The 22,018-nt window shown below is 48.0% G+C and overlaps 1 protein-coding gene across 2 annotated transcripts in view; it reads left to right on the forward strand.

Annotated features, from left to right (window-relative positions):
- Positions 1-1,858: 1,858 nt before the first annotated feature.
- LOC139988846 (LIM domain only protein 3) overlaps positions 1,859-22,018 on the forward strand; it is a 70,026-nt gene continuing 49,866 nt past the window's right edge. Inside the window, exon 1 of one of the 2 annotated variants that reach the window (XM_072006627.1) lies at positions 1,859-2,708. The gene's annotated coding sequence lies outside the window, so the exon portion shown is untranslated. Of the gene's footprint in view, positions 2,709-8,763; positions 9,417-22,018 lie in introns of those variants that run through there. The other variant, XM_072006624.1, reaches the window with a different exon arrangement.

The following is a 22,018-nucleotide window of genomic DNA, read 5'->3' on the forward strand; positions in this document are numbered from 1 at the left end:
CCTTCTGTAGATGCAGGAGTCTTTGGATCAATAGTTAGGATCAATAATTGTTCTTCGTACAATTATTCTCGATAAAATAGTCACAGCTGAAACAGGATAGTGCATTATAAGGGCTGCAAGTCGAACAGGTTGAATTGGAATCTATAGAATTTCCATTCTACTTTAATTAACTGAACACGTATGACGAATAATTCTATTAAATCGCTAACCGGTAATAGTCAGGATTCCTCGCGTTATTTGTAATAATCATCTTCTAGAGTCGTCGTCCTCTAACGTAACTTCAGAGGTCTTAGGAGCCTCGATAAAAGATTCTCCGTCCATTCTTCGTTATTGCGAATAAGATCGAGATACAACATACATAGGAAACTCGACAAAGTAAACTCATCTTAAGCGCGTTTAACCGACGACTATAGAACGTCTATTTCAGCTGGATGTAATTTTCCTCAAGCAACCTATGAGCCAGAGTTTCTCACAGGAACTGTAAACAAGGCGTTGCGTTACCAGGAAGCGGCTTAAAAACGACACCCGGTACGATCGCTGTCATGGCAGCCGTTGCCGCTTTCTCGTTGCATTCTGCCGAAGGTTAATCCCTATTGTCGGTTGACATAAGCCTCTAATGGATGGAAGCGATCCGCGGGACGAATGGCGCGCAGGCTCTGCGACATGGACGCATTACCAGTTCGATTCGTTCTGTTTGTTCAACGTAACGTTTGCGAGGCGCGAACAAGGATAAAACGTTTATCTTTTTTGTTATTTCATTCGCGAACAACGGGATGCCCGGGTTCCTGTTACGGATCTCTGGACTATGGCGTAGGATTTCGGATTACACGGAGTTTACATTCGGACGTGGTATCATTTAAGGTCAATTTTAGTTAAGACATGCGGCCACGTCGAAGACGTATAATCGAAATCTGTCTTCCGGCGAACGAGGCGAGCCAGACAGCTAGGGAGGTTAAACAGGGTGTCCGTTTCGGGTGCTTTAACGAGGCGAAACGAGGCACGGAGAAACGCGGTAAAAGGGCCAATCCCAATCACTTTTCCCGACCAATTCTGTAATTTTCGCTAAGCAGAACGAATGCCTTCTCTCTTTTCTTTCCTCTATCGGTGGTAGCCGAGCCGGTACGGTAGATTGCAGGGAGGGTTTCGAAGGAGGCCGTGAGCCGGGACACGGGGTGGTTTGCGGCGGAAGGGGAGGGGGAAGGGGTGGAAAGGCCAGGCTGGGCCGCGCGCAATCATCGCCCAGTCTTTTAATTTCCTATACTGGCGGGAGAGAGCACGTGTAAGTGTGTACGCGTTGGCGTGCACGCGCGCATCAACGTCCGTGACCGCGACCGTGTGCGTGCGTTCGTGTGAAACGGATGTAGGGAAGATAGGGCAGGAGAGAATGGGAGGGAAAGTTTCGAGTGAAGGAAAAGGAGGAACGGAGAGGTGTGGAAGAAGCAAAGGGAGAGAAGGAAAGAGAACGTGAGTGAAAGGAGAGGGAGGGTAGGAGAAGGAGGAAGAGAGCGGTGGCTCGTGCGCGAGGGTCGGCACGGGGTGGTAATTGGCTGTCATGGCTTCCCAGTTCTACCAACCGCCCAACAACCCCGAGAGATTGGTATCGCTTATAATTAACTTCTCCGTGCCACGAAGCCACCGTTTCCATCGCGGCGTCCACGAAAAAGAGAGCCAGTTACAAAGGAGAGGGGGAGGGAGCGAGGGTTAAAAAGCAGCTGTGCGTGGGTGTCGGAGAGGGTGGGACGGGCGGGTGGAAGTTTCGGTTGAAATCAAAAAGCTAGCCAGTCTTCGTAATCGTGCGACGAAAAAAGAAATCGAGGTACGAGAAAGGACAATCGGTGTGGGTATGTCGATGGGAGGGAGGATTGGCTCGTGGTCGGCCTTCCTTATTTCTTATTCGTAATATTAAGTTCTCTTCGCGGTACGCTGGCGTCTAACGGGGAAGATCGAAATTCCGTATGCCCGGGAGCGTCGAACGGTGGTCTCGTTATTTCGTAATTTTCCTTAGGTACCGTAATTGGAGCCTTTTGTACGCGCGTCGCTACTCTAACGAAGAAGATCATTAGCTTTGAGAAAATCTGGTAGTCCCGCAAGTTTCTCGGCGAACACCTTTGAAACGAACTCACCAACACCTTTAGGGGTGGCTGAACGAGTTAGAAAGAACTGCGGAAGCCGTGCGTCAGGGTTCGAGGAGGATTTTACGGGACATAGGATAGCGGTTTGCCTCTCGGATGGCAGAAGAAGAAGCGACAGCGACCAGAAGAAAAGCTCCTTCACCGTGGGAAACGTGAAAAGCTACCATTCAATGCGACTTTGTCATATTTTTAGCAACTGTCATATTTTTAGGAACAAAAAGAGACGGACACTGGTGGCGGGAGGGGAAACTGGAAGAGGATTATAAAGGAAGGGAAAAAACAAAGAGGCAAAACGATAAAATAGATTAAAGCGGAGTGGATGATAAAGAAAGCAACAAAGGAGTAGAATTTAGAAAGCGTGTTAAAGAAAAGGAAGAAAGAAAGAGAAAGAGAGAGAGAGGGAGAGAAAGAGGAAGAGAGGCAGAACAACGTGGACGTTGCTAGAGAGCTGGATAAGAAGAGAGGTTGATGAAGAAGAATGACGTGGCGAAGAGAAGTAAACCAAGGGAATCGTATGAGCGACATGGAGAGCGAGAAAAGAGGAAACTGGAGGGATAGAAATGCTCCGAAGTCTAAGTAAGTAACATCCATTTCTATCCTTTACCATCTAGTCACTCCTTTTACTTTGGTTTACCTTATACTTTACGCGCTACTTCTGCAACTTTTTATTTGCAATTCCACTTTCTTCCACGACTGCCGTCGTTCTCGCAGTGGTTCTCAGGAACACCTCGGTACACTACATATTTCATGCTCCGTTCTCACAATACCATTTATTCGTTACGAAGCTTTTCTGCTTAAAAGGGCGTCCCGTGAGTTTTCGCTCGAACGAAGAACGTTTGTGACGTGTTCAACAACGACGATAAGATATTAATTCGAGAAAAGAAACGAAAGAAACTACGAGCAAGGATGCGATAATAAATAACGATCATACGATGCAACGATCTCGAGAATGTCTTTCCATATTCGTGGAACGCATCTATTCTCAGATAGAATAAAACGTTAGTTGGCGCACCCGTTCGTCTGCATGTATGTATTCAATGTCGCGTGGGATCCGTGGAATGCCAGTACAGTGCTCCCGTAACTAGTTTCTGAGCAGGTCACCCCAATTAACGTTTTCACGTGCAACGTGCCGCTCGTCCCCTCGCTTTTCGTCCTCCGATAGTCTCTTCTCTTTCCGCCAGACCTTGCCCGCCATGAGCACACGTACCCTCAGCAGCCAACCTTCTCTCTGTACCAGCGAGCATGCTGGCACGCCACGCCAAGTCTCGCAGAAACTTATAATTACGAAAGGAGTCGGCAATTATAATTGCCTCCGGCCAGCAGAGACGGATGTAATTATCCAGACACTCGTAGGCGGCGCGGCGCGAGCGTCGTGAAAATTGGGCGCAAACAGTGCCGCGGTTGTATGTTTTCAAGGACTACTTTTGTCCCTCCTTCAAAGGGCTTTTATCGCAAAAGGCAAAGAAAGAGAAACGCAGCGATTCGATCGAATCCAAGAATCTGGTGTCTTTCGCTGACGGGAATGAGAATTCATGAAAGAGTCTTCGTAGAAGAGAATTCGTGAAGCAGGGAAAGGCGAAAGGAAGGTTTAGTGGTGGAGGTCGTGCGCGAACGAAGCCGTAAATTTCTTTCGATTAACACCGCCACCTCGTAAGCCTGACGCGCAAAAAGTTTTCGCGTTAAAGGCGCGAAGAATGGCGGGCTGTCTTCTCCTTTCTTTGCTTTACGAGATGGAGCAAGGGACGACAGGAGGTGAGAGTGACTGGCGCGCGAGTAGTCGTGTCGAGGTAAGGAGCGAGAGAAACCCAAGCAAGGAGGGAACCAAGACTCCGGTCAATTAAGCGCAGGAAATTAGAGTTTTAATTACGCAGTCATTCAGAAAATTACATCGGGGGCCGTGAAGAAGGCATCCGCAATCACCAACGAACGACGAGGGCACGGCGTGCCCTTTCCTTCCGACAGACCGTCCGACGAATTTTAAAAAAGTAAACACGGATCGATGCGCGCTCGCTCGCTTGTATTATCGTTCAACGATCGTTCGATCGAACCTACTCTTCTCTCTTTCGCCTTTCCTCCCTTTTTCGACATCGAAGTCGATAGACGACGAATATGAAACGGCGGAATTAGTTTGGCGCTTTTCCGAACGAACAAATTATATCGTGCGCGAAAACTGACTCATTTTCCTTAACTGCTGCATTTAAATTCCAACAAATGCGCAATTCAGTCTTTAATTGCTTTACGGGCATACCTGATGTTCGTAACTGCTCTCCCGCGAACCAGTAACTCTTCGCCGTATCTACCGAGACCTTTATAATATGTTTCGCCTCTTGTTTTTACTCTTTTTAGCCCACTTGAAATTCGTCGTTGTGATTGCACCACGTCCCTCACATCGACGTCCCTCTATTCGTCTATCGTGCGTGGTAATTCCGGGCTGGCCGATAAACGACGTTACCATCATCGTCGTTTCAATATGCGAAGCGCGACCCTCGATTTTAATGGCGCTTCCGCGCGACGCCGCGCCGTGGCTCAGCGTTTCCATTCGATTATCAAATCGAGTCTCGCGGAGTGGATGCGATAGCGGTGAAACGGAAATAGTGGAAAAGAAACAGGCTGGATGGGGATGACTGGAGTATGTGGGTCACGGGGAAGGTCAGCGGATAGCGCGTTAAATTTAATTACACGTGTCCGTGACGGCTGTTTGAACGGTCGGGAAGGCTGTGGATCGGGTAAAGCTTGTCCAAATCACTTCGATTTGGAAGTCGATAATGGTATATCCGCGAAAACGCGGCCGATATTCGCTTTAAATTGGTATCGATGGTACTCTTTAGGACGACTTTGTGACACGTCCGCGTTCAACCTGTCCGGTCAGCCGGATTCGCTTGATATCCGGATTGCAGTTCCGACCTTCCCCTACAGACTCGTCGGAAGATCGTCCAGTGGTCGAGGACGGTGAAAGGGAGCGGAATAGTGAGAAAAAGAGAGAGAGCGCGAGGCAGAACACGATTCCGCTAGTCAGATATTATTAGCGATGTATGTTAAATGGAAAAGGAGATTGGTCGTTCGCCGCCGGAACGGAATTATTATCGTTGGCCGTTTCGGTGCCGCCACTCGCTTCCTCGTCAATCGATGACGTTTATCTTAAAACGATCTAAATGTATCGATTAGCATTTTGAAGGAAGTCGGGCTATTTAGAAAGCACCTGCCGGCTTCTATCTTGATTCGAATTCTCATTCTTTCGAGATCTTCGTTGATTTAACCGTGTTAAGATGCTCTTTGTCGATTAGAGTAGGATCGAGAGAAACATTTCAGCGAAATCCTTGACGATACGTGAAACGTAACGAGACTATATTCATATGTAGAAATTAGAAAGTAATCGCGTTCAACGCCGAATATCTACGTCGAGTAAGGAGCCTGACGACGACGTGCTCACGGACCTTGAGAAGAGGTACGCGGCCAAAATCATGGATTGCGAACGATAGATAAAGAAGGGTAGAATTGGTCGCGGGACAGACACAGGCGATAGCGGAGGAATTTGAGCAAGGTGGGTCAGGCCATAGAAGAAGGGAAAAAAAAAGATTGTTGGGTGGTTGGCAAGTAACGGAGAGTGTTAATTTTCGGAATGAAAACGAGACATCCATCTTTCGCGAAATACTTGGCACTCGACGCTTCAACTGTCGGCCCATTCTCTCGCTCAACGCATTAGAGTAATGAATTAATTTCCATCCGAGTCTCTCTCTCTCTTTCCCCCTGTCCCGTCGTGCTCCCTTCTACATCTCGCAGGCCGGCCTTTTACCACTCGTTTAGCCCGCAACGACTCCACTCTCTCTTTCTCTCTCTGTCTCTCTCAATGCCTCGCTTCTTCCTCGCTTTGCATTCTGGATTTAAAGTCTATCTTCTTAATTATAACGGAGTGACAATGCACTCCCTCTTTCCCTGTCGTTTCCTTTCTCAACACTTCCATTTCCGTGAAAATTCCTATGCCGGTTTGCATTAAGCGGAGGAGAAAGATCAACCCTTCTCGCGCTGAATTCCTCTTCAAAGCAGCGAACGACGTCTCCAAAATTGTAAAACGCGTTCGTTCGTTCGATTTTCCGATTCGCGCGCAGTTCTGTATGTATGTTCTTCTCGAACGTCGCGTGTTACACGACTTCGTCTTTTTCATGCTCGGGACGAAAGTGACGCGTCCCAAGGTTCGTACATCGGTCTCGGCCAGAGTCGAGGAAATCTGTATTACGACGCAATCTACCACCCTCTTCTTTCCGTGACTTCACCCTCGCCACGAGCGTCGTCGCTGGCGTGTGTGCGTTCGAGCTTCGTCGATCCCTCGCTTCCCCGGCTTCTCGCCCCGCTCCCTCGCCAACCTTCTCGTGGCTCCTTGTTCTTTGGCGATGTTCGCGAGGTACACGGCGCGCTCGTTAACGTATTCATGGGTTTATGGGACAATTAACCCTTTGAGGGACAGTATAATTACAGAAGCGATTAAACATCTTAACGTATAAACACGCCGTGCCCCTGCGACGTATACGTATACGAAATTCGATGTGGCAGCCAGCCGAGTAGGTAGGCAGACCGTTAGCAATTAACATACTAATGACACGAGGTGCTTTTCGAGAGTCACTGTAACCGGCTGGCCTGCAAAGCTTCCTGTGCATGTATATATACGGGACGATAGGGTGGAGGGGGAAATATACACGCGTATCGGGCGCAGCAGCAGCAGTTTCGGCTTACAATTATTTGCGATTAGGGATCGCGCGATCGAGACGTTTCCCGGTGATGTTCGTTGAAATAATTGAACCTCTTCCTCGTCGTTGTCGTCGTCGTCGATGTCTCGACACGCCGATAACGAACACCCGAAATACTTATCCTCGCCCTCTTCCTCTTCCTTTCTCTTACTCTTTTTCGTTCTCTGTCGATTTCACGTCTCTACGGCTAATGGGATCGGTTAACGGAATAGAACGAAAACGCGTTAACGTCTCCGGCAAACGAATAGGATCACGAGAGACGGAAGAAGGAGAGAGGCGGGGTAGTTTGTTTTTGCGCGGGTCGTTCAGCCAACAGAGATTTTAATAGTTTTTTAAAGACGAGAAAAGGAACTCGTTTCCTTGATTGGATTGAAGCGTATCTCGCGCGCGAGCTTCCGTAACGACTTTCCTAATTACGCTATCCATTAATTTTAATTGACCCGGTTTTTCTTTCGAAAACGTTGATACCTTCCACGAAATTCGATTAAAAAATCCATCGAACAATAATCTACAGCCGCTCTCTCTCTCTCTCCACCTTGTTCGTATCCTCACTTGCCGCGATATCGGTTACAGCAGAAACGAGAAAATTTCAATTGTGCCCGAGGCGCTGAGCGTACTATACCGATGGCTCGATCGGTCGACAACATCAAACTCCTAATGCGATGCACGGCGGTTAACGATACGGTCGAGCATTCGGACATTTTGTTTGCCACGAACGAATTTGATTATCGCGTAATCTCAGCCGGGCTGTGATGCTCGAGCCTGTAAAATCATGGAAAATCTGGCTGGACAATACCGCTTACCAGTGTCATTGTGAAACCTTTATCGCATACTGTGATACGGAGCACGAACGCGCGCGCTCCACTCCGAAAATCAACGCTGCCGCTTCCCCCACCCGATCGTACGTATCGGACGTGTGCACGCTCGACTCACCGAAATGCTTTTGATTTAATTAGCTAATTATAATGTCCATTTAATTAATATAATCGGACCGGTTAGCGAGCGTGGGTGAAGCTTGTATGCTCGTGACGCCGCCAGTGACTATTTCACCGCGTTGCATTTAATAACACCCATTAACGAACATTTACATTAGCAGTAATTATCGCTGTTCCGACGCACCATCCAGCCGATTGGGATATTTTCGTTCGTCACAGGTAATCGCGACGTCATCTAATTACGCGTTACCATTGAAACAAACCCTCGGCGATCGTCTCTCTTCCTTCTGTGCTTGGAGTAAAATTTAACTACATTAAGGAGAGAAAAGAACGACGCGCTTAACGAGAAACTCTATCTGCCGACTTCTTCTCTCGATCGCGTCAAGACGGACTTTTTCCCGAATACAATACAAAAAGCCTAGGGATTCTTTATCAGTTCGTAACGTCGTTATAGACACGATTAACTTTCTTAATTCTATATTCTCCTTAATCAGTCCTAAAACTCTTGCATAAAGTCAAGATCGTTAGTCCTTTTCAACCCCGTTTCCTAACGCCCTCCTTCTCCTCCCTCCCTTCCTCCCAATTCTCGACAACCGAGATCTTGTCGCTTCCTGTCTTATCGTTAAATCCTCCCAAGCAATATCCGTCGGTGTAACGAAGAAATCGTGCCGGCCAGACGTAGTGTTGGTGGCAGCGATGGTGGTACTGGTAGTAGTAGTGGTAGTGGTAGTGGTCGTGACTCTCCGATTGATAAAGATGACTGGTGCACAAAGCGCGTGTACTAGATGCGTGTATAGTGTATACAGTGCGCGGTGTGGTGCGGCAGAACGTTCACGCGACACGCGCCGTGCGGGCAACCGCGCATGCGCACGGCCACGCGTGACGTGCCAAATGACGTCGCAGTATGGAGCGACGAGTGGCGGCCGGAGGACGAGAAGCAAGGAGACGCCGGACGAGCGTCCCAAGCAAAGTCTAGCCGAGAGTGCGCCGAGTGGTTGGCGGTCTCGCGTCGCCTCGCGTACCGTCGCGTTCCTCTTCATTCCGAAGTGAGCTGCCGTTGCGGACTAACCGGCAGCCCCTGCGCTCACCTCCGTTGCTTCTGTTGCTGCTATCGTTGCCGGCCGATATCGTTGCCGCTGCTTATCGTCGAATCTTCAGCGGCGGCGCACATCGGCGATAACGCAACGTGTACTATTACCGATACGTCATCGCGTGCACGACACCGCGCACCCGCTAATGAATTGAATTACTTTCGTGCCGCGGCTATCCACCGCACGAGACTCCGCGGCACGCGTACGCTCGATCGATCGATATCGCGCGACAAGTGACTCAAGCGATAAGTGTCAGATACCGAGAACGTTCCTCCACTTTCGTTTCACTTCCTTGCGCTACTGTTTACTCCTCCTGCATCCTTTGCTTTCTTCCAGCCAAATCCTTGCTTCGTTTCGGCTTTCTACTCCTTCGTGTTCGAGGACTCGCTTCGTTCATCGAGTGTGTTTGATGAGTGTCAACATTTGCATCGAGGATCGAGGAACCCTACCTACCATCGTGTCCTCTGGTATACCGAAGTTTAAGGATTTCCAAGAATCTGTCGGTTTTTTCGGCCGGTGAGTAGCTGAATGATTTCTTGCGAAGGAACGTGGTCGACACACGCGCGATTTTCAACGAATCACGTATTCGAGCGGACGTACGGTTTAAATCGATTTACAACGCGACGAAACGGCCGATTGATAGATCTTATTACGGTGTGCGCGCGGGGCCAGAACGTCGGAATCGAGGTGGACGATGCTGGAGTGTCGATACTCGGTGCTGGCGATGTTGAGCGTGGCCGCTGATGCCGGTTCCGATGCGGGACGTTTTAATTAACGTTAGGAGGAGCGACTTTTTCATCGCGACAGCGCGCTTTCGTTGCATCAACAGCGCTGATTCATTTAAAATCGAGACGTCCCATGTAGATTGTTTTACGTTTCGCATGTGTGTGTCTGTTTACCAAGAATCTATAACGTTTCCATCTTTCCTAGAATGTTGTTTCGCAAATGATTTTCCGTGTTATCAATAAATTATTTTTCTATCTTTGTTACGATTAGTGGAACGTCGGTCACGAGGTTCCATTGATTCCGTTTCACGTGCACGTTCCACGAAGCATGGCCGTACTCGAGGAGGATTTTTTGCACCCCTTTTTGCTCGCCACGCTCGGTGCGTGTCACGTTTGAGGTGATCGTGGTGTAACTCGAAGAGGAATGGAGCGTACGGGCCGCACGCATTCCACTCGTCGTTCCGCGAAATAAATCCGAGGCGCGGTTATGAGCAGGTTCGCCGTATTACACGATATAACGTCGTCCTTTTGAATCCGGCCTCGGTATAAATCGAGCATTATCGGACAATCCGTGGCATTCAACGGCCGAATGAAACGTTCGCCGCGGCGTACATTTACGTTTCAATGGCCGAATGAAATTTCCGCGTGGCGTCTGCCAGGCAAGAAGGCGTTGTTTGCAGGACAGAGAGAGAGAGAGGGAGAAAGACAGACAGACAGAGGGAGAGAGAAAGAGAGATAGCGAAAGAGAAAGAGAGGAGGTGAGTTTATAGAGGTTTAGAAGGAGAGGAACGGCCGTCGCAACGCTCGCCAGCAACCCCCGCCGCGTTTGCCGAGGCATTAATTGGGTGGAGCTTTAATTGCCTTAGCGCGACCGACCGCCGTTCCCGCCGAACTTGGCCCGAGAAGGGTGGCTGGAAGGTCGCGTTAACGTTTGCCGACCCGAGACCAATTTCTTCGACGATTACGATCACTCGATTAACCGATAGAAATTGTACATTGCTTTAAACAATTAGGATATCACGGTTTATCGACGGTTTCGATAGGAGAAATCGTGAAAATTTCTTCGTGGTAAAATCGTCCATTTCCCGTTGGTTAAGTATCTGGAAAGAGAAAATCGAATGATCTTGTTTTGTCTCGAATGTTTGTTCAACACCGCGTGAAAGGCCATCCGAGTAATGGCGAGTGCGGTCAAGCTCCTAGTCTTTGGAGTATACACCTCTCCACGCCTCTCTCCTTTCATCCTTTCTGTATCTGATACTCTCTCCGCGACTCCCTTTCTCCCCCCGTGGCTCTCACGAAACGCGGAGGCGACTAACCCCTAAATGAAATCCTGGAATTAAAGCCGTATATTAACCTCGGGGCGCCTCCTAAATTAAAAAACAACATTTTTACGATGTCGAGGGCGGAGTAAGGGGTTGAAGAGGAACGAGGAGGATATCGAGGAGCGAGAATCGGTTCGCGGGTACGCGGGAATTCCTCTATTCCATCGCTTCAGCCCCCGATAGGATCGTGGCCTAACGTAGTCCTTGTTCTACGTAGGCCGCCTATCCTCAGCGTCGACAAGGTCACCGAACTCCGACCACTATTCTATTGTCCGTAAATTGCGTTTTTAAATTCGTCGGGCGCTCTGGCACGTGGTGTATCCGCGCGAGCTTCCGAAACCTGCGAAGCGTCCGTCGGAGTTTGGAAACGCAGCTGTAACCACATTGTAAATTATTCAAACGCTTAACGATCGATCCATAAAGAATTTACGCCTGAAACATTCTAAACAAATTTATCATTTAAAGAAAGGGATGCAGTATAAAAGGGTCGACGGTAGAAGCAGTGGTAAAATTAAATAATTCAGTTTGTTGGTTGCAAAAGAAACGGAACGTTTGTAGAGAGCGACGAGTTAAGGAGGTAGATGGTGGATGGTGGAGAGAAGGCGTAAAGCGTCGAGATTACCATGGAAATCCAGATCAGTCGCTTTGCATACTTTGGAAATACGTCCACGGAATCGGGTAAGGGTGTATAATGGAAGTTGAAATTGGTTGAGCCTGTCCCGTCTGGGCAAGCTATACCCGTATACGAGGTATCGAGGGAAACGCATTCCTTGCCGAAATTGCTTCGCACTCGATTCAACGGAAAACACACGCGAGGCTTCGAGTTCGGGGTTACGTTTTCGCGCATCAAAAAATATATACGCCACCGGACGAGCACACACCGGTGATCTGGTGTATACGTACGCGCGCATCCACCACTCTTCGGGTTTCTCCTCGGCTTAACTTCCTCTGTCTCACACTCGTAAAGCGTTGATTAAAACCCACCCGTGCAATGCGGTGAGACAGAGATGGAACGAAAGGAAAGAGACGGAGAAAGAGGATGAACGAGAGAAGCCGTGGAAGAGGAAAGAGCAAAAGAGGACGACAGAAGGAAGAGGGAGGTTGAGAGGGGTTGAGAGAGAGAGAGGGAGAGAGAAAGAGAAAGAGAGCAAAGCAGGGGGTTGAAGGCAGTGGAAGTTTGGGTGGGTTCGCGTGTATACGCGTAAGTGGGTGCGTACGGTTGTTGTATGGGTGCGTGTATGCAATTGTATGAGCGGAGCGCGCGCGTACTCGGACGCAGGCGCAGGAGAGTCGAACCGAAACGGTGTGTGTCCGACAACGACGGTAAGCAGAAAGGAGAGAAGAGGGAAAACTAGGAAGCTAGGAGGCGAAGAAGGAGAAGAGGCAGGGTTGAAGGTGGTGGGTATAACACAGGTTGGTAGGGTGGGTGAGTGGATCGTCGAGGGGTAGGGGTGGTCCAAGGCGTTGCTTGCTTAATTACTAAAAGCTAATCAATTCCGGAGGAAGTAAAGTTTAAATTGCAAACTAAAGTATAGCTAGCTCCCGGATGTAACGCTGCAAAGCGATATTACCGTTCGCTGCATTCTGCAATTAGCCCGTGGTAAATCATTGAAAACAAATTATGGGCGGAACCTGCGGATGGCTGCTGACCCTATCCGATCCTCTTCTAACCCCGCCAGAGATCCTGGCCTGTATCTATAAAAATGTTGGCGGACGGACAGCGCTGATATTGGAATTTTAGCCCGGTAATACGGACGGTTCTTTCGTTCGCGTTAATAAGCCCAATTAATCCCGGCCGGTAGCGATTTTTCACGGTCCTTTTTGTCCGGGCTGTCAAAGGCGCGACCTCGCCATCGCACACCCGGTCACTATGTCCAATCCCCCTGATTCACCGATCGAAAAAATTTCCAGCCGAGGATGATTCATCGCATTAAAGATCGCTCGTGCGTTCACGATTTCTGCGATTTCTTGCCGAAGGTTCTTTCCACTTCTCTTTCTCTTTCGTTGGTCGTAGAGCTTGAGCGATATATTTGCACGGGCGGAAGTTCGTTCGATGGATAATACAGGAAGGGTGGGAGGGACGGACGGATGGAAAGTGCGTTGGCGGATGGTTTAAATAGCAAGAAGAAGAAAGAAGGAGACAGAGATGGTGGTAGAGGTATAGGAGAAGGTTGGTTTCAGATCGAAGGCAAAAAGGAGAACGGAATGAGGTATACAGCACTGAAAACAAGCAATAAAATCAATGTCGTTTCCGGCGATTCAATTCGCAAGACACATCGCACAATTTCACATACAATTTTACGGCAGAACAGGCAGGACTCCTATTTACTTCACGGCCGTCCTTTCCCACCTCCCTATAACCGTTTACCCTCTTACCCTCGGTTGGTCGATCGCTCGCTCTTTTTCCCTCGTTTCCCCGAACCTCTCGCTTTCTTTATCTTAAATCCTCGGGAAAGCGCGGCCACGCGATCATCCCGCTCCGACATCTTCCCAGCCAAGATTCTTTCTCTCGAACAAATCGTGGCTCGATTAATAACGCGAGAAGGGCGACTCGCTGGAGAAGAAACGTAAGCGTTTCGATCGCGCGCAACCGATCTCGATGCCACGATATGTTGATCGAACGTCGTTCCTCTATCGCGACCGGTTCATGGCCGAACCTCGTATAAACTATACGCCTGATATATATATATACACACACACACGAACATATACACACATATATATATGTACAGTTACACATAGAGCCGCGTGTAGAGGTGGAGACGGAGGTAGCTATTGGCCTCCGTTATGAAACCATTGGACATGCCCGCTGTCGCGTTCCCCCGGTTTTAATTTCCTATTATTTAAACGAGCTCGTCAGTCACCGTGACATTTATCAATCGCAAATTACGCTCGAGCACGCGCAATATGCGGATTATGAGCGCGATCGAGTCGACGTTGTTTGCAATTAATTATTGCAAATCAGCCGCGACTTTGTACGAAAGGCCACTTTCCCCGTGGCCACGATAAATTTTCTAGTAAATTGGTGGAATTAATTGCACAACGAGACTGCTGCCGTCGGCGTGGATAGAAGTTAGAGGCACCGAGAGCAAACGGATCTCGCGAGCGTAACGAGGGAACCAACACACTGCGAAGATACGGGAATAGGCATCGATGTAAGGAAATATTTAAACACGACATAATGAGCGGTCTAATTAGAGCTCGAGTCGCGATAATGGCATGACGTGGATGTGTTTAGCTTCGTTCCTAATGGACCTACTAATGAGTTCGTAATACGTGTTTATAACCTTCCTTCTCCTTTCCTTAATCTGTAGCTTGACTATCCTTGTCTTGTGCGTCGAAAGCCACTTCCACACAATGGCTATCGTCCATCGGCCAGCATAGTCTATCGACTGATGTTCCCTTGCCTCTTTCTGCCCCTTCCTGCTCCTACCTTTCTTTTCTCTCCACAGTAGCCGACCCCTTCAGAAATCACGCTCTCGGTTCATTTATCAATAAAAGTATTGGATCGGTTGCCTGGAAGTGACGCCTCTGCTAACGAAACAAAGGAACTGGGCGTAGTTATCAATTGGATATCGGGTTCTCGATTAATTATGCAACGTAACGCGCACTTCAGTCCTCTCCATTATCGTGGCACGTACTTGCGAATGGATGAATTTCAAGGTTATTAATCTTCTTTTGGCGTCGTTTCGGCTGGACACAGCGTCGCTCCTCCAGACCGAAATCCCAATTTTGCTTTCGAACGAATCTCCTTCCCCTCTTGCTCTTCTATTCACTTCGTGACGTTTGCCACGAATAAGCGAATCGATCGATCAACATTTCGGAGCGATCTAATTCTTGCAGTAGCGAACAAAAGGGATATACGAGTATAAGAACGTTAGTGGAGCAACCGATCGTCTTGATCTATCCGTAATTAATGCCGCGGTCCCTGTTCTTGTTTCCTGCGGTGGTTTCATGTCTCGGATTTCTGTACGGCGTCTCCACCGCATACAGAGGGTTCGACGATTATACCGGTGTCACGATACGACCGTTCACCGCAATAATATCGCATTACCAAGATTAACGTGATCTCCAATAATAGATCGGACAGTGAGCAACCATGCTGGATTAGCTGACAACAGAGATCCCTTGCGCTTGTCCAGGGCATTATTCTCATTATTCGATGCCCATTAATAATCACAGCATCGTTCCTTTGGTGTCCTTAAGTGCGTTCAATTTGATTCTCCCTTTGATCGTGTTCGTGCACAGTGCACGCAATAATGCCACGGGATAAATATCGGCTCGCTTGCTACCTGTATACGTGTACCACGCGTCTCTCTTCTTCTATAATCGTCCTCGAAACCCTTTGCTCGATTCTCAACAAACCTTGTTCCGTAGCCACGCGAGATCTACGTACTTATTACTTATACCTATATGTATATGTAGATAAGTGTATCTATTCAGAGAAACGCTCTGGATACGAAGAGCAGGAGCGAAAGACGTCGAGCATTACGCATCGTGAACGGATCGTAGATTTAAATAGTCTCTCCCGCACCTTGGCGGGGGATTCGATTTTTAATCGGTGAGCAGTCGCCGGAAAATAGCCACTTCGTCCCAGCGCGTCGTGTCTCTGTGGCCGACTCGACCAGCTGTCTTTTCCGCCGCCAAACAATTGTCCCTTCGTTCGTTTATCGAGCGAGCCGACTCGAGAAGAATGAAGCGCACCGATGTCGAGAACATCCGAACGAATTGTACCGCGCTTCCTCTCGCGTCTGCGTATAAAATATCCATCCACGCTTTACACTCCAGTTCGTTCGTTTCTTTCTATCTTTCTCCCTGTTTTCGAATCCTTTCTTCTTCCATTATCCTTCGGTTCTCATTTTCTTTCCCGTTTTCGTTCCTCTTCCCCGATTTCTTCATTCGTCCGTTCGTTCATGGTGATTTTCGGTAGGTAAACCGGTATCGAATCAAAGTTTCGCGTTTAGGAGCAACGTCACTGAGCAAAATCGATGAGACCCAACGAGCCAGAGAGAAAAGGGGCAGATAGAAAGAGAAAGGGCACGACCAGCCGACAATACTATCACCGTGGTTCGTTGAAGCCAAGTGTAAATAAATAGATTGCATTCCCGTCCCATTTGTTAGATTAGAATCAAATATAATTTCGCGAGGCTTTCCCGGTATAGGATCTTGATCGAACAGCGGCAGCAGGCTGGTCTCTCTGCCTGCCTGCCTGCTTGCCTGTCTGCCTGCCTGCCTGCCTGCCTGCCTGCCTGCCTGCCTGCCTGCCTGCCTGCTTGCTTGCCTGCCTGCCTGCCCCCGTATCCATTTTACCGCGTAAATACGGCCAATCTTCTCCAGAGTAATCTTTCGCGGCGCGTTAGTTACGGAGTTCGATGAGAAAGTTTACCAGGGATCGCTGCTCGATTCTTTAATGCATTTTGCTTGCACCGCAAGCCAACCTGGCTGTTGGAACCAGCACGAAATATTGAAATATACGGAGCATTCGACAACACCGAGGAAACGTTTACAGCGGCTACGCGCTTATCGATTCGCTGTAATTGGATGATTAATAAAATTACCGGAGCGACACTGACACGGCAGAAGCCTCTGCTCGATTTCTCGCGGCAACGCGTTCCTGTGGAACGAAACGAGTTTGTCACGGAGAATCTTCGTTAACGGCGATCTTTCTTGTTTTTCTGCAGACGAACGGCTCTTTCACTCTGCATTTTTCTTTTTTTCCTTTGCATTTTGATCGGTCATCGAAACTCGTCAGCTTCGATAAACAAGATATACATATGTAGTCACGGGCGTATCGCACGATGCTTGACTAGCTAAGGTGATTTTTACAAAGCAAGAGCCAGCCAGTCTTTTAATATCGTGCGGTCCTCTGTACAAACCAAGTGGGCGGTAGAAAATGAAATTTAATTGACAATTTCTGTAACGCATAGCCGGTTATCGTGTGTATCGTATACAAAGTGTCGGTGAATATTTTCATCAAAGGGATGATACGCTTTACATCGGCATTGGTAATTTTTCTTCTTGTTCGATGCACGTATCCCCTTTTGAGAAGCAAGCGGCGGGTATATTAAGCGCGTATCGGTGTTGTTTTTATATTTCAAGCGTGTAATTTGGAATTACAGTTGCTCGATTCGATATTTCACAGATTCGGTCGGCGCAAACTCCTTTTTCGCGTTTCCGCTTCATCGCGGTGGGTGGCCATTTTCGCTATTGTATAGTACCGGTGGCTTCTACGAGAGGAATAATTATTTCTGCGTAAATGACGATAATCGGGCTATTATTACATTTACGGCATTACGATGGTACGATATTACAGTAGTACGTTATTAGAGTATTGGAGGATGAATATTAATCGGGCACGTACGAGTGGTGCTTGTAATTAAAGTAGACACGTCATTGGACGGAAAATTAAATTAAACGGCGAGATAACCGAGTAATTACGCGATGTCATTTCACCGAACAAAGCGAAATTTCTTTCGCTCGAGCCTTTCGCGCGTTGCACGATGATGCTTCACGTTGACGTTTCGCGAAATTTCGTCCACGTTGAAAAATCACCACTCCAAACCGTTTTTAAACGAAATCGTTTCCAACAGCTGAAACGAATTAAATCCCTAGCGAGACGCTTCTCCCCTGTCCCTCTGTAACACGGTTCCCCCCTACCTTTTCCTCTTTCCCTTTTTCTCTGTCGACAAAGCGTTAACGAACGCTAATTCTTGTCGCAGGTGGATCGATCGAACGTCGATTTCTAAACAAATATTAAACGGCCAATTGGTGTTTTCCGCGTAGCCGCTCCCTTGTTATTATAATTATTGATTGGCTATCCCCATTTGGCTCGTGACGATAAATTAATGTTTCTGCGCGCAACAGTGCACACATACGTACGCGCACGTGCAAGCACAGTTAACATACGCAGAGTTGATTTCTAACGACGTTAAGTCGCATTTACCGATTGCCCATATTCCATCCTGCTCTGGTAACTGTCTTTCATCGTTCCCCTCGTTGGTTCACGTATGGTGCGCCGACGCAACGCTGGAAAACACCGTTTTTACCAATTACCCGGTCATAAATTTCGCGGGAACCGGCGGCCAATTATCCTGGAATTAGCGTCGCGCCGAGCGTCCTTGCAAACGGTCGCGCGTCTCTGTCTAAGCGGCGCGCATTCACCTCGCTAATTAGAAGAAAACCGAGTAATTACACCAGCGACCGAGCGACCCTTTTCCGAAATTTCGCCGCGAATATAACAGAGAGGGACTAGAGAGCGGAAGAGCGTGCGTGAAACGAAGAGGAAGGGGCAGAGAGAGAGAGAGAGAGAGAGAGAGAGAGAGAGAGAGAGAGAATAGAGAGTATAGAAGACGGAGCGAGAGACTCGCTGGTGCGGTTGCTAGTTTCTACTTTGAGCGTTGAAACGCGAGCGAACGATCAGGGAAACACTATTACCGCCGGTACCTATATACGCGAGAACGTTTAATTAATCTTACGCGAAATCAGCGGGCTTTTATTGTCATGAATAGCCTCCGACCTGTATTTAAACTGGTTGATTTTCGAAGAGCTGGGCGGTGTTTAATGATTCCGCGTGTTCGCGACCACTGGCCAAGTAATTTCCCCGGTAATCGGAAATATGGAATCGGCCGTTTGATAAAAGACATTAGTAATGGTGCTGTCGATCCGCGATAAACTATTTATTACGTTCACCCGTGGCCGATACACGGCACGCGTTACACGCGTTTCATGGCCCAGACCGCATCAGGCTGTGGATTGCCAGGAGGTGCGCGTGGGTGAGCGAGTGCGACGAGCTTGTGTACAACGTATCAGCCTAGCGAGCGAAAGACCGAGCGCGCGAGCAGGTAACACAGCGAGCACAGCGTCGACTCTCAAAACCAATTTTCGGGATTTCATTTGGAAAACATAACATGCTTCGCACGCTGTTTATGGGTTCCATTAGGAACCTGTCAGCCGGTGATCCCGCGTTGCATTCTCATACCATAGGGAAGGAGGCAACATGCGATGCTGCAGCCGATATACCAATCGTAGGGTTCGATGCCATCTTTGGGGACTTCGGCTTATCGGATACACGGCCTTGATCCACCGAATATCCGTTTGATATCGGCTTTGATATCGAACACGGGCACATTTTTTCCTCTGCCAGTTGATCGTCGCGATTTATTCATTTCGATTAATCGGAACTTATATACGTGTACAACTGATTTTACTACGTAGTTATAATTTGATCGATCAACGTTATGCTTTCGGATAAAGTTGATGGAATTATGTGAAAAGGCTGAGGCTCGATTTTGAAATCCTTAATATTCGTCGCATCGAGTTCGATTAGCGGTCTGATTTGTTCCCTGTCCAATCGAACGACGTTTCCCAATTAAGTTTACTCTAAATTGCGCGATCGTCGCGGTTGTTTTTCTTCCACCGTCGTTCTCTGCGCTCGTCCTGATTGCTCTATGGAAAAATACATTTTGGTACAGCCTCCCGAGTCGCTTCCAACGTATTTTTCGTATCGAACAAGCGAATACCGATGACAAACGTTTGCCACGACGAGTTACTACGCGCGCGTGAACGATCTCTCTTTTTCTCTCTGTGTAATCGTCTCTCTCTCTCTCTCTCTCTCTCTCTCTCTCTCGCTTATGTGACACGAGGGCCAATCGGTCGAATCTATTCGTCGTTGCAACGTGCCGCGCTAACAAATCGATGGAATCCATTAAATTCACCGACACGCGGCGTGACGCTCGAATTATTCGTAGCTGCAGAGAAAATTAGCGATTATACCGCGGTACACTCGAAACGGTCTCCCCAGTGGCGAGAGTGCTATTGTTCGATCGATTTGAAATCGAGGCTCGAAATTGTCGAAGAGGATATAAAGATGTTGATTTCGAGTCGGGATATAATGGATCTATGCGATATATAAGTCGGTGAAAACAGATTTATTCCTAAATATAATAGGATGACTATATTATAGAAATATTGACTTTCATTTGTATTCCGTATAAAGAAAAAATAGGTAGATTTTTTTACCGAATATTAAATAAGATTTACATTTAGAAAAATCAAAGTAGAGACGATATAATAATTTCATTGTACGATGATCTTTACTCGATTCTCTCAAACTCTTACTTCTCACCCTTAACCTTTCGATGAAAAACTTTCACGCTTCTTAATAATTTCGCATTCTTATCGATTTCACACGCCCGATACACATTTTGTATAGTCGTGCGTAGCCATAATATCCACGTGGCATGCTCTCGTACACGCATGCACGCGTTTCTCGGTCACCATCGTTCACATGGCTCCTCTCATTCCCATAATACGTATTAGATCGGTATATAATCGTACCCCTTGGTTTCACGAGACATCTCGATCCCACAACATCCGGAAAGTTAATTCCTTATGGTATTAATACAGAAAGTGCATCTCCGGTAATGAGATTGCGTTGCGCGAAGGGGATGATATAAGGGGTCGATTACAAGGCTCGTTCGTAATAACATACTGTACACTCAGCCGTGTATTTGCCGGAGGTAGGCATGACGCGTCGTATATACGTGGCAAATAACGTAAATAGAGAACTGTTCCGCGCGCGACGATAATTAATTCGTTGGCGGGGCTTGGTCGACCGGTGATCGCGTCGAATCGCAGGCTACCTACCATTGCCTCATCGCGAGTGATCGATCTTTCAACGGGGATATTGTTGCGGATCGACGCGGAAACGCGTGATTCCGTTGGTTTAGAGACGGCTAAGCGAACTGCACCGCGGTGCTTCGGCGCTGGCGAAAGATGAAAGTCGCAAGTCATGCGCCTAATTCGTTCGAAACGTTCTGTCTTCTCTAGCGCGCGCAAGCTGACCGCGACCACGGCGACGAAGGCAGATGGAAAAAGTATTAACGAAAGATTCGAGCGTGGAGGTTTGGTGCGGGCCAAGCCGCGGTGCCACTCGCTTCTTTTTCACCCGCCCTCTTCCCGTTTCGTTTTCTTTTTTCTTTTTGCGATATCGGTGGAGCGATCCATCGACGCGGCGATTCCCGTTCTTTTCAGGAAAAAGAGACGTAGCCGGTCGTACGGAAAGACCGAGATAATTACTTTCGGTTTTCGGGCGTACGCTTGAGCGAGCGCAAACGAAACAGGCGTATCTTGCGGTCGTGAATTTAATTAAATATTTTCGTGACCGAATGTCCGCCATCCGCCGTGATCATCTTGCCTTTTCCTTTTTTTTCTCTCTCTCTCCCTCCTAGACACCGGGCAATTTACTTTTTTAATGTCTGTAATGAATTAAACGTTTTCCCCCGTGATCTCCCTTTCTTTTCCGTCGTGTTCCCTTTTGCCAACCGGTGTTACCAATCCCCGTCTCGCACGCCACCGTTTCCTCTCTTCTTTTCCCTCCTCGCTCTATTTTCCATCTCAATATTCCTCCATTGTCCATGCAGCTTTGCCTCGCCATCTTCTCCGTTTTTCCACACTCTGCGTGTACCTCGTGTCTTGTACCATTTCATACACAGATGAAATTAGAGACACGACGATTTTTCTACATGCATGTGTACTCGCTTATGGTGTCCAATTTCGTTCTCGAAACTCCCGGTAATTCGTACTTTCGTCGTTACAATTCATTCGCTAGCGACGAGAACGAACGTCACCGAGCCCGCTAGCCTCCTTAAACTTTTATCGTGGCCGGAGTTTGTCGAGCCGCGCGTTCGTGATCGCGACGCTATCCCTCTTCGCGCAGGTGCGCGCCGTGACGCGGTGTTCAAGGCGAGACCGTGTAAAAAGAGTCTCATCTCGCCCGAGGATATAGTATACTCGTAAAAACGTCGTGGATCGATGTAATCTATTTAATGTAGACACTTTCCAACGCCATATCGTTCCACGTTATATTCGAAAATTCGCCGACACACGGATCAATTTCGGTTCCCAATTAACATAAAGAAACGCGCGACACTGTGATTCCATTAGGTCGATACTAAGATTCAATTTCATCCGCTCTTTTATTTCGCTTTTTTTTTTTCGACCTCGATAGCGTAAATTGGATTTGACGACACCGGACGCGAGCGACGTCGCAATACAGGGGCGGATTGCACGA

The sequence above is a fragment of the Bombus fervidus genome, chromosome 7, assembly GCF_041682495.2.
Source record: "Bombus fervidus isolate BK054 chromosome 7, iyBomFerv1, whole genome shotgun sequence".
Lineage (NCBI taxonomy): Eukaryota > Metazoa > Arthropoda > Insecta > Hymenoptera > Apidae > Bombus > Bombus fervidus.